This window comes from Anastrepha ludens, chromosome 3, assembly GCF_028408465.1.
Source record: "Anastrepha ludens isolate Willacy chromosome 3, idAnaLude1.1, whole genome shotgun sequence".
NCBI classification, from domain to species: domain Eukaryota; kingdom Metazoa; phylum Arthropoda; class Insecta; order Diptera; family Tephritidae; genus Anastrepha; species Anastrepha ludens.
This window is the reverse complement of record NC_071499.1, coordinates 112,166,091-112,179,293: the sequence shown is the minus strand read 5'-3', so window position 1 is coordinate 112,179,293 and position 13,203 is coordinate 112,166,091. Positions and strand designations below refer to the sequence as shown.

The 13,203-nt window shown below is 35.2% G+C and overlaps 1 protein-coding gene across 3 annotated transcripts in view; it reads right to left on the bottom strand.

Annotated features, from left to right (window-relative positions):
• Nucleotides 1-13,203, bottom strand: part of LOC128858806 (ras-interacting protein RIP3) — a 160,358-nt gene that overhangs the window by 92,543 nt on the left and 54,612 nt on the right. The window contains exon 1 of one of the 3 annotated variants that reach the window (XM_054095315.1): nt 5,841-5,860. The exons of the other annotated variants lie outside the window; for them this stretch is intronic. The gene's annotated coding sequence lies outside the window, so the exon portion shown is untranslated. Of the gene's footprint in view, nt 1-5,840; nt 5,861-13,203 lie in introns of those variants that run through there. 3 annotated transcript variants of the gene reach the window in all.

Below are 13,203 nucleotides of genomic sequence, written 5' to 3'. Positions count from 1 at the left end.
TAAGTGAAGTTAAGTTAAGGTAAGCAAAGTTCGTTAAGTTAATTTCCGATAATTAAAGTTAAGTTAGTATAACTTCTTAAGTAAGATTCATTTCCGATTAAGGCGGCCACCGTAGCCGAATGGGTTGATGCGTGACTACCACTCGGAATTCACAGAATCTCGAAACACCAAAATTAAGAAAAACATTTTTCTAATAGCGGTCGCCCCTCGGCAGACAATGGCAAATCTCCGAGTGTATTTCTGCCATGAAAAAACTCCTCAAAAAAATATCTGCCGTTCGGAGTCGGCTTGAAGCTGTAGGTCTCTCCATTTGTGGAGCAACATCAAGTATGTTCCTTTATGCACTAGTGCATCGCGCACTTGAAGTTGGCAGGAGATATTTCTTCAGTTACTTTTATCGCAGCCTTCAAGCGCTCCACCAATCGAAATGTGTTGGCAATACCACATTTATTCCGGCAACGACACCAATTTTGTCGGGGCTGAAAGGTAGTTGCGTGCTGCATTCAAGCGCTGCGCTGGTAAAACTATTTGACACTTTCACCCACCAATTGCCTCGCATACTTGTGATTATTGGGAGGTTTGTACAAAGCGATTCAAATACCACCTCAAACGTACTTTAGATTCATCTCTTTGGGCATTCGAAGAATTTGCAACACTTCTAACAAATATTGATGCCTCGACCTATTTGCTGGACACCCTCTAACGTTACTGATTTTGAAGCGCTAACCACCAACTCATTTGGTGTCCGCGAATTATCAAAAGATCTACCGGATCCTAACTTAGAGTTTTTTAATAGAACTCTTCATCAATGGTGGCGACTAATCACATCAATAAGGGAACATTTCTGAAACCAATGGCGAGATGAATATCTCGCTAGCCTCTAGCGATGCACGAACTGATTTCACCCAACGCAAAGTTTAAAAAGAGACGATGGGGTGATTATCCACGACAACAATGCACTACCCACTAAATGGAAACGCGGTCGTGTTCTTGGCAGTTACCCCGGTGATGATGATCGCGTGCGGGTTGTCCACTCATGGATATTCGAAGGAGAATTGCTGCCTAAGTGTTGTAGCTAAGTTATGGCTTTTGCCAACGAAAACACACTTCTTTCAATTTAAGTATTCATTGTACATAAATTTATCGCATCATTTTAAGTTAGTTTTGAACAGTCGTTCATTTTAATATCCTCAACAAGCGAGAATTATAAGGTTCACAGAGAGAGTGCTGACCAGACTTCGGACCATGTAAGGATCCACGAAATGTAATGTGGCAAATGAAACTCACTCCATTTACGAAGTTCCTCTTTCAATTTCTCTTCGATGCGGATTCTTAGACTGCTTCTGATACAAGGTAAAGTCCAAAATAAAACAAAACGTCATAAAAGTGTTTTTGATAGCGCTATCTTTTTATTTATTTATTTATTTTTAGTGAGTTAGTGCGTTGCAAGTTACATCCCTAGCTGACTTCCAGTGAAAACCTGGTGACATTCGGTTCAGTGGAAACGAAGTTATTGCATCTAAAATGTCAGTATGTTTGTGTCATCGATACAAAAATTAGAGCGAACAAAGAGCTAATATCAAATTTTGTTGCAAAATCGGTAAAACGTTTACCGAAACATTTCAATTGATGAAAGAAGTTTATGGCGATAATTGCCAGACCTCATGAGTTTACACGTTTCAGATATGGTTGTGAGGACGTAAATGACAATGAACATACGGTCCGCGCAAAATCAGTAATCACCGAAAACTCCATCGAAATTGTTCGTAAATTTATCAAAGATGAACGGAAATCATAGTTGAAATTCATGGAATCGGAGTTGAATATTTCCAAATCATCGATTTATCGCATTTTAACTGACCATTTAGGCTTACGAAAGGTCTGAGCACGTTTCATTCTGCACAAGTTAACTGAGGACCAAAAATTGCTCAGAATTCAACATTCGAAAGACCTCATTAATGGGAGGCCACACAGATGAGCCACAATCCAAGAAGAGAGAAATCAAAAATCAAGTTGATCCTCATTTGTTTTTACGATTCCAAGGAAATTGTCCACAATGAGTCAGTGCCAACGGGCCAAACCGTCAATGCAATTTTCTATATTGGCGTTTTGAAGCGTTTGTTTCATCGCATTCGTCGAAGTCGCCCTGAATACTGCGAGGGAGAAAGCTGGAGCTCATGATAATCCACCATCTCATCGATCCACTCTTGTGACTGATTTTTTGACTAGAAATCGCATTTTAACCATCAATCACTCACCGTACTTCTACCTATTCGGAAAATTGCATTTGGCCAAGAAAGTTAAACGTTTTGCGTCCGTACAGGCCATTCAAAAGGCTTGTACCGACATCATGAAAGACATTCCGGTCAATCGCCTGTAACACACTTTCGAAAAGCTTTTAGAAACGCAAAACAGTCTATCGAAGCCAGAGGGGACTATTTTGAATAAATAAACTCGAAGTTATCAGAACAAAGCTCCTGTCGTTTCTATTTTAACTCAGTCCTGCTTATTTTGAACTTCACCTTGTATTTTGCTAAAGATTTTAATATAATTAAGTTGCCGCGTAGCTAAGAAGAAAAAGTACTCAGAGATCTACATAAATTTGTTAGATTTCTCCAGGCTTAAGTTAAGCACCTTTACTGAACTCAAATACATGACAAAAGTTCAAGTTTAGTTGCATATTTACCTACATGACATGGTAAATCTACAGAGCAGCAAATATACTCCAGGCTTGAGTAAATTAAGCCTCAAACATCTGAAGATGTATTGTGGCCTCTTCCTGTTTCAAAGAAGTGCCTAACGTCGCAATTTACTCCCAATAAATTCAAAAGAAGTTTGTAATTTGAAGGAAGAAGAAGCATAATCAAATATACTCTTATGAGCGCGTATGAGAAAGAATGTAAATATGAAAATTTATACAAAATTTATAGCACGTTTGTGTCTGTTTAAATTCGAAGCAGTAACTTTGTCGAAAGAGTTTGCCTGGCAGCACAAACACACAAGCACAAAGATTACATACATACATATATGGGCACACACATTATATACTCACATATAAAAATATATATACATATGTACATGCAAAAGTTTATTGCCAAAGGCACAGCTGTTTTCGGGAAAAACTCAGCTATTCACTCAGGCACACCCACAACGTACATTTGTGTTTGTAAGTCTCGCTCCCATATGCGACATCACACCCACTTATTTATTGTACTTTGGCTAAGGACTCAACTTCGCAAGGAAAATGAAGTAAATGAAGCCCTCAAAAGTGTGTTATTCAATGTTTTTGTTCGCTTGGCGTCCTTAAGTCCCAAAGTCTTATAATATTGTCCAAACTAATTTCACAAATAATGCACGAAAACAGTGAAATATAAATTGAAACATATTCACACTCATAACAACGTTCACATACACACATAGCAGTATTTCCCGAGTAGGAAAAGCTCTTTGCGTAAATTGGAAAAGATGTATTTTGCTCGGGGAAAAAAGATTAAATTATTAAAGCACTGCAGAGGCAGTGCCAATGCACAGTGGTCGAAATGCGCAATATAGACATTAAAAGTAGAAAATTCCAATATGCGAATAATTTAGATATTTTTATCACCAACGCTTGCTATCAATTGGCGAAGCGTTTAAATTGCTTGCCTTTTGTTTTGCTTTCAATATTCGCACAGCAGTGAGCCAAAAAATGTATCATTTTTTGGTGCAAATATGTTTGACAGCTTTTGTGGGTTTTTTAAGCAGATTAAATAAATAATTTTTAACGAATACAAATTCAGTGTAAATTGGTGAATATTCTTTACCCTTAAGGGTTTATATACAGTTAGAAGGCCGAAAAAAAGCGAATTTTCCAGATTTTTTTCTGAGAAAACTTTTAAATTTATTCATCTAAGAATTTCGACACATATTATGTTATCTTTTAACTTCATTTTAAGACTCAGTTTTCGTAAAAATATTTATTTTGAAAGGAGCTACAGCTGAGATCCGGGAGCTGCTCTCAAAAAAGTGGATTTGTGGTAACCACTATATCTCTGAACTGGATCCTCTGAAATTAAGAAACCAAACAGATTTCGTTAAAGTAATGTTAAATCTAGTTGGTGAATTGTGAAGCATTTTTAACGATTTTCAATTTTAAAAACAAGCGCTTCAACTTTTATGAAGCTTCTTTATTGAGCTCTGAAAACAGAATGATCTTATTAGTAAATTAAATATATGCATACTCTAAGACGCTTATGACATATGGGAAAGGTTACAATGTGAAGGTCACCTATCGTATGATTTTCTGAAATAGCAGGTAAAAATACAATAAGCGAAAATAGTCCGACGAACTTATGCTTATGCTGTTAGTTATTGGGCAAAAACAATGCATAAAGGAAGGAGCGAAAATAGTGGAAGTTAGTAAATAGAAGAAGACAATAACGACGTTAGCGGCGACTACAACAACTGCAGTGACGAGAGAGCTTGAATGTAAATTCGATAGTTGTAACGACAATTAAAAGTACAGGTGCGGCAACGATGAATTATAAAGGAGAGGCGTGAACACTAGTAATTAATGGAAGGAAGAAGCAGAATAATTTTTTTTTTTTGACAAAATGGCGGTTTCTAAAAAAACAAATCGATTTTTGACCAAAATTTCGGACTTAAATTGTTTATATAAAAAAATATTTATCGGTGAGAAAAAATCTTCGATTAATTACTAAAAAATATATTTAAGAAGCTCGTGTTAAAATTTGAGACTAATCGGTTTAGTCGTTTTCGAGTAATGTTGCTCACCGACTTTGAAAACACAATTTTGAGAAAAACCCGTTTAAAGTTTGAAAAGCACTGAGTCTATGTAAGTCTTAAATGCCTTTCCAAATTTGCGTGTAACTTCGAAAATATTCAACGGAACGATATTAAATTTTCTGTGTGTGTTCTTAAATATATGTACATTAAGAAAAAAAAATTTGTTGGAAAATTCTAACTGTATATGACCCCTGAAATCACGCAGTATAATTAAGCATCGAGGTTTGTTTGAATGAGATTTTTGATATTCATTGTTTATGTTTGCTTTCTCAAATTACAATATGTTTTTTAGCCAAACATGCAAAATGTATATAAAGTAAAATTTCTTAATTATTTAGACAATTTAAGATAAAAAAAACTGATTTCTAGTAACAATATCCACCATTTTAGCCGCTTTTGATACTTTGTGAAGCACTGAATCCAAATTCGGCCACAAATATTTTCAATTACATCACAATTTTGGACTTAATCTCTTGCCGTGCATGAATATGACGCGCCAGGCTCTTGAATATATCGTCGGGCCAAACGTCGAGCCTGGGTCGTAAGTGAATGTTAGTTTCTATCTGTACGCCACCAGAGTTAGTCACGAGTCTCATAATTGCTGTAACAAAGTAGTTTATATTACGAGTATCCTGATCTGTTTACCACGCGTTGACGCATAACCCGAGTTTCGTCGCGCTAAATGGATCGGCAAGGGGTTAAAGTACCCTTTTAAGTCAAATGTTTGAAAAAAAAAAAACAAATTGCAATCCAAACAAAATATTATTGTCGTTTGCATTTTCGCAAACACTATTCGAAATTCAGACATCGTGGCCGACGCATTTCATACGATGGCATGCATGTTATTTTACAGTTCAATGTTGTTACTTGCTGCTGAGTGCGATGTTAAATGTATGGCGCTGCAGCAACAGTACAACGGCTTAACAGCACTTGTGTGTAAATTTTAACTAAATGAGAACAGCTGAACAAAGTTTCATTTTTAATGTCTGACATATATGAGAGGCGTGTTTTACCTTGTATTTTTTATTATTATAGAGAATTTATTATTATTTTACCTTGTAAAAAATGTGTTAATAAAGAAGTTTTAGCCTTTTATATTGACGTTTGGTTTAACAGCGCACTCGTATGAACTAATGCTAGCCGCGTCGAAATTGCTATGTCAGCTGCGATCAGTGATGGTAACTGATTTTTTGAAAAATCCCCACACAGCCCAAAAAAATTCCCTTCTTTTCCCTACGCTTACAAAAAATTTTCCCTATACAATTCCCAACATTTTTTCTTCTGTGTTTACACTATAATGAGGCACTTGCAACGTCAAAATTGAATTATTTGATTAAGTTTTGGACTTGGTGCTATTTTGACACTTTATAATAAAAACAAATTTTATTTCAAATATATATAAGTACACATTTTGATTATATTAGAAACACAAATGTAAAGAAAAATTCAGCAAAAAGACTAAAAACTAGACTTTTTCATACATTCAGCAAGGCAGAGTTTTTATTTTTCAGAATCCGGCACGGTTTCTTTTAAGAGCGGGATTAAATGGTTCACCACTTGCAGCGCGACATTATGCTCAGCGAAGAACATGCTAAGTCTTAATTCGAAATTTCTGGAACCATTTGGTTTACTCGATTTTTTCTTAAAAAACTCTGTTTATTTTAGATGTCTTTTTTATTGCCTTGATATGTTTTTGGTGCATTTCTGATTCGGCGTGCTTCTGAAAATCAGACTTGCCGCAGTTCAAAACTTTGTCGCACGCAGCGCATTTTCATTTGAATGGATCGTTAGCCACAGCTTCCAACCAGCTACTAAAATTGTCGTCGTCAAGCCACTTGTTATTGAACTTTTGTTTCCGATACTTGCATTGTTTTTTCTGGTGTTCCTCCGAAGAGTCAGTCGAAGAGCGGGAACTCATATATAAGTATATATGTATGCATTTTAAATATAAAAAAAGCTAAAACTAAATTATTTGCAAACTTACTTCAAAAGTGAAAAGCACCAGAAAACAAACAATTTTTGCGCGAAGAAAAAATCGCATTAGCGTTAACGAAAAAAACGGCAATGTTGCCGTATTAACGCTTTTAAAAGTATTCTGCCATAAAGAAAAAAAGTCTGGCATGAAACCTTACTGCGGATTTTTATTTTACAATAAATGAACTTTTCTAATTTTTCCCGCTATTCCAAATTTTTTTCTGTCCTTCTTGAAAATTCCTTACATTTACAGAATTTAACAAAACCTGTCCTTCTTTTCCCTACACCCACATTTTTCGACAAAAATCCCCACATGTAGAGAATTTTCCCTACATTTACCATCACTGGCTGCGATGCATTGACAATCGCAAAACTAGAGTAGTAGTTCACTTTTTAATGGCTTGGAAGCAAAATCATTCTTAAATTCATCTAAAAAATAGTGTCTTATAGCAAAATATTACATTTGTTTTGTCAATTTGAAGGCAGATTCATTGAACAAGAATTGGTTTTCATAGTTGGATTCTATGTAAGTGGAAACCTGCATATTCTGTATAAATGAAATTCAACAAAATGATAACTAAATACATGCAAATAATTATTATAAATATAAATCAAATTAAAGATTTTGAAAGCAAAAAGGCATGGCTATTAAAATAACAAATTTAAAGGCTGAACGACAGCTATGCCGAATAGCAAAATCAGGCATAAAGTTTAATATTTTGAAAAATTTCTTTATACCATTTTTTTTTTAAATAAGTATATTGACAAATAAATTCTATTTTTACGAAAGGGGACGCAAAATTATTCACCCTGTCGGAAAATTCATAATTTTTGCAAATGGCGTCGTGTCAATCTTAACGCTTGTGAACTAAACAAACAGCTGTAATATACAATCAGACAAGCAACAAAGTGCGTAAAGGTCAACATAAAGATTTCCATCACTCAAAATATTTCTGTTTTTTTTTTTTGGGACCTAAGTCTGACTCTGTACTTTTGATATAAATGCAATGAAAATTTAAAAAAATATATATTATTGCTTTGGTTAGAAAATGCGGCTTGATTCTAGTCTTTGCCAACATTTCATAAAAATATCCCTGAATTAAAACTTTTTCTTAAACTTCCGAGACTAGTCTATACCAACCACTGTGCGCAGGACTGCACTACATTAAATAATTAGAAAACTAAGAACAGTAAAGAATGAAAAAGAAATAGTAATAAAATGAATGACAAAAGCGGAAGTGTCACTGTAAATGGCAGACAACATATTTTTCACAATTTTGTTTCTCGCCGACGAACACAAAAATAAGTAAATAGCGGTAAGATTGTGAAAATAAGGCACACAAATCATCTTAATAAAATACGCAATAAAAACATTGCCAGCATATGTGCGTGTGAAGGTGGAACAACAAAGTGAGACAGAAAATGTCACACCAATGGCGCATTAGCCGAAAATGGGAAAATTTGTATAAGAGTAGCGGTTGCTTGTTCGCAAAAGCTTTTTACGCAAATTTAATGCATTTTCGCCAGTCTCAAAGTAGACAATTTTATAAACGCTGAGCCAAACATTGCCAGTGTGAAGCCAAAATGTATAAAAAAGTATGCGGAAAATCAAAAACAAATGCGAAACAGTTTAATTTCAAAGAAATTTTGTATAAAATTACCCGGTAGGAAGGTTAATGGCAGTAGTAGAATAAGATAGGATAAAGATAGGACTTCAGAATATACATATAAATACCTAAAAGCCAAAATGTGCTATAAAAAATAAAATTTATTTTCAAGCTGCAATAAATCAAAAATGGCTCAAGCGATTGAAGCACTGCTTTTCTGCTTTAAGGGTCTAAAACTGTTATTCTGCATTAATGAAATCTAGCTATTTTGTTCAATTATTTTGAAAATTAAAAGAGGGATACTTTTTCAAAAATTAAAAAACAAAATTTTTTTAAAATTAAATAAACAAATTGGTCGATAAAAAGTTGTTGTGCCGAACAGAGTATTTTTTATTTAAATTGTAAGGTACTCACTGAGCCACCCTCGTACTGGGCTGTTGAGCTTACTACACTCTTCTACTACTACACACTCACTACACGTAGCTGAAGGGGTTATATACAGTTAGAAGGCCGAAAAAAAGCGAATTTTCCAGATTTTTTTCTGAGAAAACTTTTAAATTTATTGATCTAAGAATTTGGACACATATTATGTTATCTTTTAGCTGTGTTTTAAGACTTAGTATTAGTAAAAATATTTATTTGGAAAGGAGCTACAGCTGAGCTCCGGGAGCTGCTCTCAAAAAAGACGTTTTGCGGTGACCACTATATCTCTGAATTGGATCCTCTAAAATTAAAAAACCAAACAGATTTCGTTAAAGGAATGTTAAATCTAGTTGGTGAATCGTGAAGCCTTTTTAACGATTTTCAATTTTGAAAACAAGCCCTTAAAATTTTATGAAGCTTCTTTATTGAGCTCTGACAATAGAATGATCTTATTACTAAATGAAATATATGCATACGCTAAGACGCTTATGATATTGGAAAGGTCCTGCTATTTCCCCTTTCACAATATGAAGGTCACCTATCGTATGATTTTCTGAAATAGCAAGTAAAAATACAATAAGCGAAAATAGTCCGACAAACTTATGTTTATGCTGTTAGTTATTGGGCAAAAACAATGCATAATGGAAGGAGCGAAAATAATGGAAGTAAGTAAATAGGAGCTCCAACGAAGACAATAACGACGTTAGCGGCGACTACAACAACTGCAGTGACGAGAGAGCGTGAATGTAAATTCGATAGTTGTAACGACAATTGGAAGTACAGGTGCGGCGACGATGAATTATAAAGGAGAGGCGTGAACACTAGTAATTAATGGAAGGAAGAAACAGAATAATTTTTTTTTTTTTTTGACAAAATGGCGGTTTCTCAAAAAAAAAAATCGATTTTTGACCAAAATTTCGGACTTAAATTGTTTATATAAAAAAATATTTATCGGTGAGAAAAAATCTTCGATTAATTATTAAAAAATAAATTTAAGAAGCTCATGTTAAAATTTGAGACTAACCGGTTTAGCCGTTTTCGAGTAATGTTGGTCACCGACTTTGAAAACACCATTTTGAGAAGAACGCGTTTAAAATTTGAAAAGCACTTTCAAACACTCTGAAACGCGTGTAAGTTTGCGTGTAACTTCGAAAATATTCATGGGAACGATAATAATTTTTCTGTGTGTATTCTGACTCACAGCTTATTTGATGCAGCCAAAAAAAAATTATTAAAATATCAAATATATTTTATTGTATTTCCATTAAGAAAAAAATCTTATATTTTTTTTATTGTTAAATAACAGGTTTCATTTAATAACAAAAAAACAAAAACAAAAAATGTTTCTTCATAAGAAAGATATGGCAAATTAAAATAATTCAGTTACATTTTGAGGTCACAGCTCAAATGATGCACTAAATTAAAAGTATTCAAAAAACATATTTTGACACTTAGCATTTATCATCGGCTTATTTCGGGCAGTCCTTCCATGAAAATTTTCTTCGCGCAGAACTCTATGAACAGTTTCACGGTTACAGATTTTGCCTAAGTATTTTTTGACTTCGTTCGTTAATTTTGGAGCACTTAAATCGGGGTTTTCTTTAACTTTGCGAACAATCCACCTCTAATCTGCATCATTAAATATTTTATCGTCTATTCTGTTTTCGTGGCGGAACCTTTCTATAATGTGGTTAACAGTTGAGGAACTAATAGCAACAATTTCTGCAATTTTTCGTTGGCTATTGCCCTCTTTATAATGACGAATAACGTCTTCCCTTTTTTCAAGTGAGGTCCGTTTTCCCATTTTAAAAAATTTGTATTTTTAAATTTTTTTTTTTAATTTGAGAATGACAAGACGCTAAACTAAACCAAAAAAAATACATTTCACCGTTATTGCATTCCCAGAGAAAATATAAAATACACTGCATCATTTAAGGTGTGAACATATGGTGATGAGAAAACTATTTGTTTCTATATTTTTTTAGCAAGCTTTGTTTTTGTTATTGTTCTTTCATTTGTTATCTCATTACAAGTCGTATAAATTTTTTTTTTATTAAATTTAATAAACATCGAGTCATTTTCTTTTTTCTAAAAAAATATTACCTGCATCAAATAAGCTGTGAGTCACTGTATGTACATTAAGAAAAAAATTAATTTAAAAATCGATTTTCTGAGCATGAAAATTAAATGTTTTAGTGTCATCTCTCGATTTTCAAGTACTTATTGAGCCATCTTCGTGCTGAGTTGTCGATCCTCACAGACTCTCCCTCTCTGCATTCTCTCAGTTCTCAGCTCAAATATTGAAAAATAAAAGTTGTTTGTGCTTATTTGAACATTCACGGGCATACTATACCACCCTCGTACTAGGCTGTCATGCTTTCCAGACTCTAACGCTATTTCACTTTCACAGCTTCTAGCATAGAAGTAGAAAAGCATTCAAGTAAGTCCCCAACATTCTGGGCAACATTCAGGTGACTGCTCAATAATTACACAAGGTGCTAAAAGGGACATACATACAAAGTAATATTAAGACAGTGCATTATGAGAATCCCCTATAATTGCGGCATTTAATTCAATTTAGAAAAAACATCATACAATTTCGTGTGCACGTATACATACGTGCACTTATGAAGTCATGGCAAAACGAAAGTCTGGCCTTTAATGACCGTTCCCCAGTCGACCCCCACGCACATACATATGTATGTGTGTATGTATTCCCAACAGGATTAGCGGTCGTTGACAGCCTCATGTAGCGCATAAGCACACTATGGGCATTAAGAGCGAGGATTACGCATAAACGTGAACACTTAAGTGGTATCTTTACCTTCTTATGCTCTTTTATACTACACACATACATACATACGTGTATACGTGCATAACTAAGGAAAGTGGGCTTGGCAAAAAGAATAGACTGGCGACGCTGAAAAGAAAAATACATACGCGCACATGCATACATAGGTATATGCATATAACTAACATAGCGGCAGAATCAAATGGTTGAAGAGAGGAATTAGAACAATGGATAAAAGCAAAATGCCAACGCACTCGTAGGGTTTCATATATGCCGAACAGTATTGAATGGTTTGCATGCTGGTAAATATATTTGTGCCCAAGTACGTTGGATGTACATACATAATTACCTATAGATGTGTGAATGTCGGTAAGGCAGCTAAAGCACTCTTGGCGTACCACAAACACTCAGCCGCCATTCGTGATGATGATGATGATGATGGTTGGTGATGGCAGCCGCATGTTGGCGTCACAACTACTCGCATTCAAGCAATTTTTCTTTTCGAAATGGTAACGTAGCCCTATTGCCGGCATACGTTGCGCATAAACACACAAAAGCAGGCAGCGAGAGTGGCAATAGCAGCAGCACAGCAATTACTCCTTCACTGACTTATCTGTTGTTGTTTTCGTATACAGAGAGAGGTAGTGAGTGGTTTAGCGGTATACGCCTGGAATTTAATGCACTCACAGCAACAACAGCAACAATATCAGTGCAGTGCATTAGCTGGCAGCATCATTTCAATAAGAGCGAAAAAGAATAATTCGCGGACAGAATGCAAACAGGCGAAGATAGATGGGTGTACATATTTTAATGTGATTAGCATTTTATGAAGGTATATAAATAAAAATGTGGGTCAATAAGATTTAAATTTTTTAAATAAAAGCCAAAAAACAAAAAGAGTGCAATTCCTTCTACGCACTCACTCTTCGTCCTCGGCTAGGTTAGAATGGCTGCTCTTCTGAGGGCCCCACTTGGACAATTAATCAAATTTCGTCCGTTATGATACCAGAGGGAGGGAGAGGAAAGGAGAAGGATAAGGATAAGGATAAGAACTAGACAGCTGAAGAAAGAAAGAAGGGGTTTTATATTAGAAAATGACGACCAAGAGTAACTAATTACGTTCATATAAACCGCTTCAAAGTACTGATGAATTTCACCGGGTATGTGCCACAGATGTAACGAGAGAGCCCAGTCTAAATCTTTGTCCAACGAGAGCAAGGCAATTGAGAAGAAAGTGCTGAGGTGACTCCACATGGACACCTAACGGACAATGTCCGGTAAGGATACCTGCCAAATTCGAGAGCTTCGGCTTTATTAGCCTTAGAAGTTCCCTCGAGCGCCTTGGATCTACAAGCGGCCAGGAGGATCTTGCGACTTTGCACGTTTACGGACTAGCCCAGCGTTCGCTGAGTTGACCCGAGGCTCATCTTTCCAGGAGCAGACCACACGTTCTCAAGGGAACCCCATTCCTCTCATTTTGTGATGAAATCGTCTCCAGGGCTCCGTGTCAATAATTTTCAAACTGCATCAAATAGAAAATTGCTCAACCGATTGGTTTACTGTTTTTTTGCTATACATTTTGGAAATCATTACTATCACTCTGCATAATTCAAAATTGTTCTT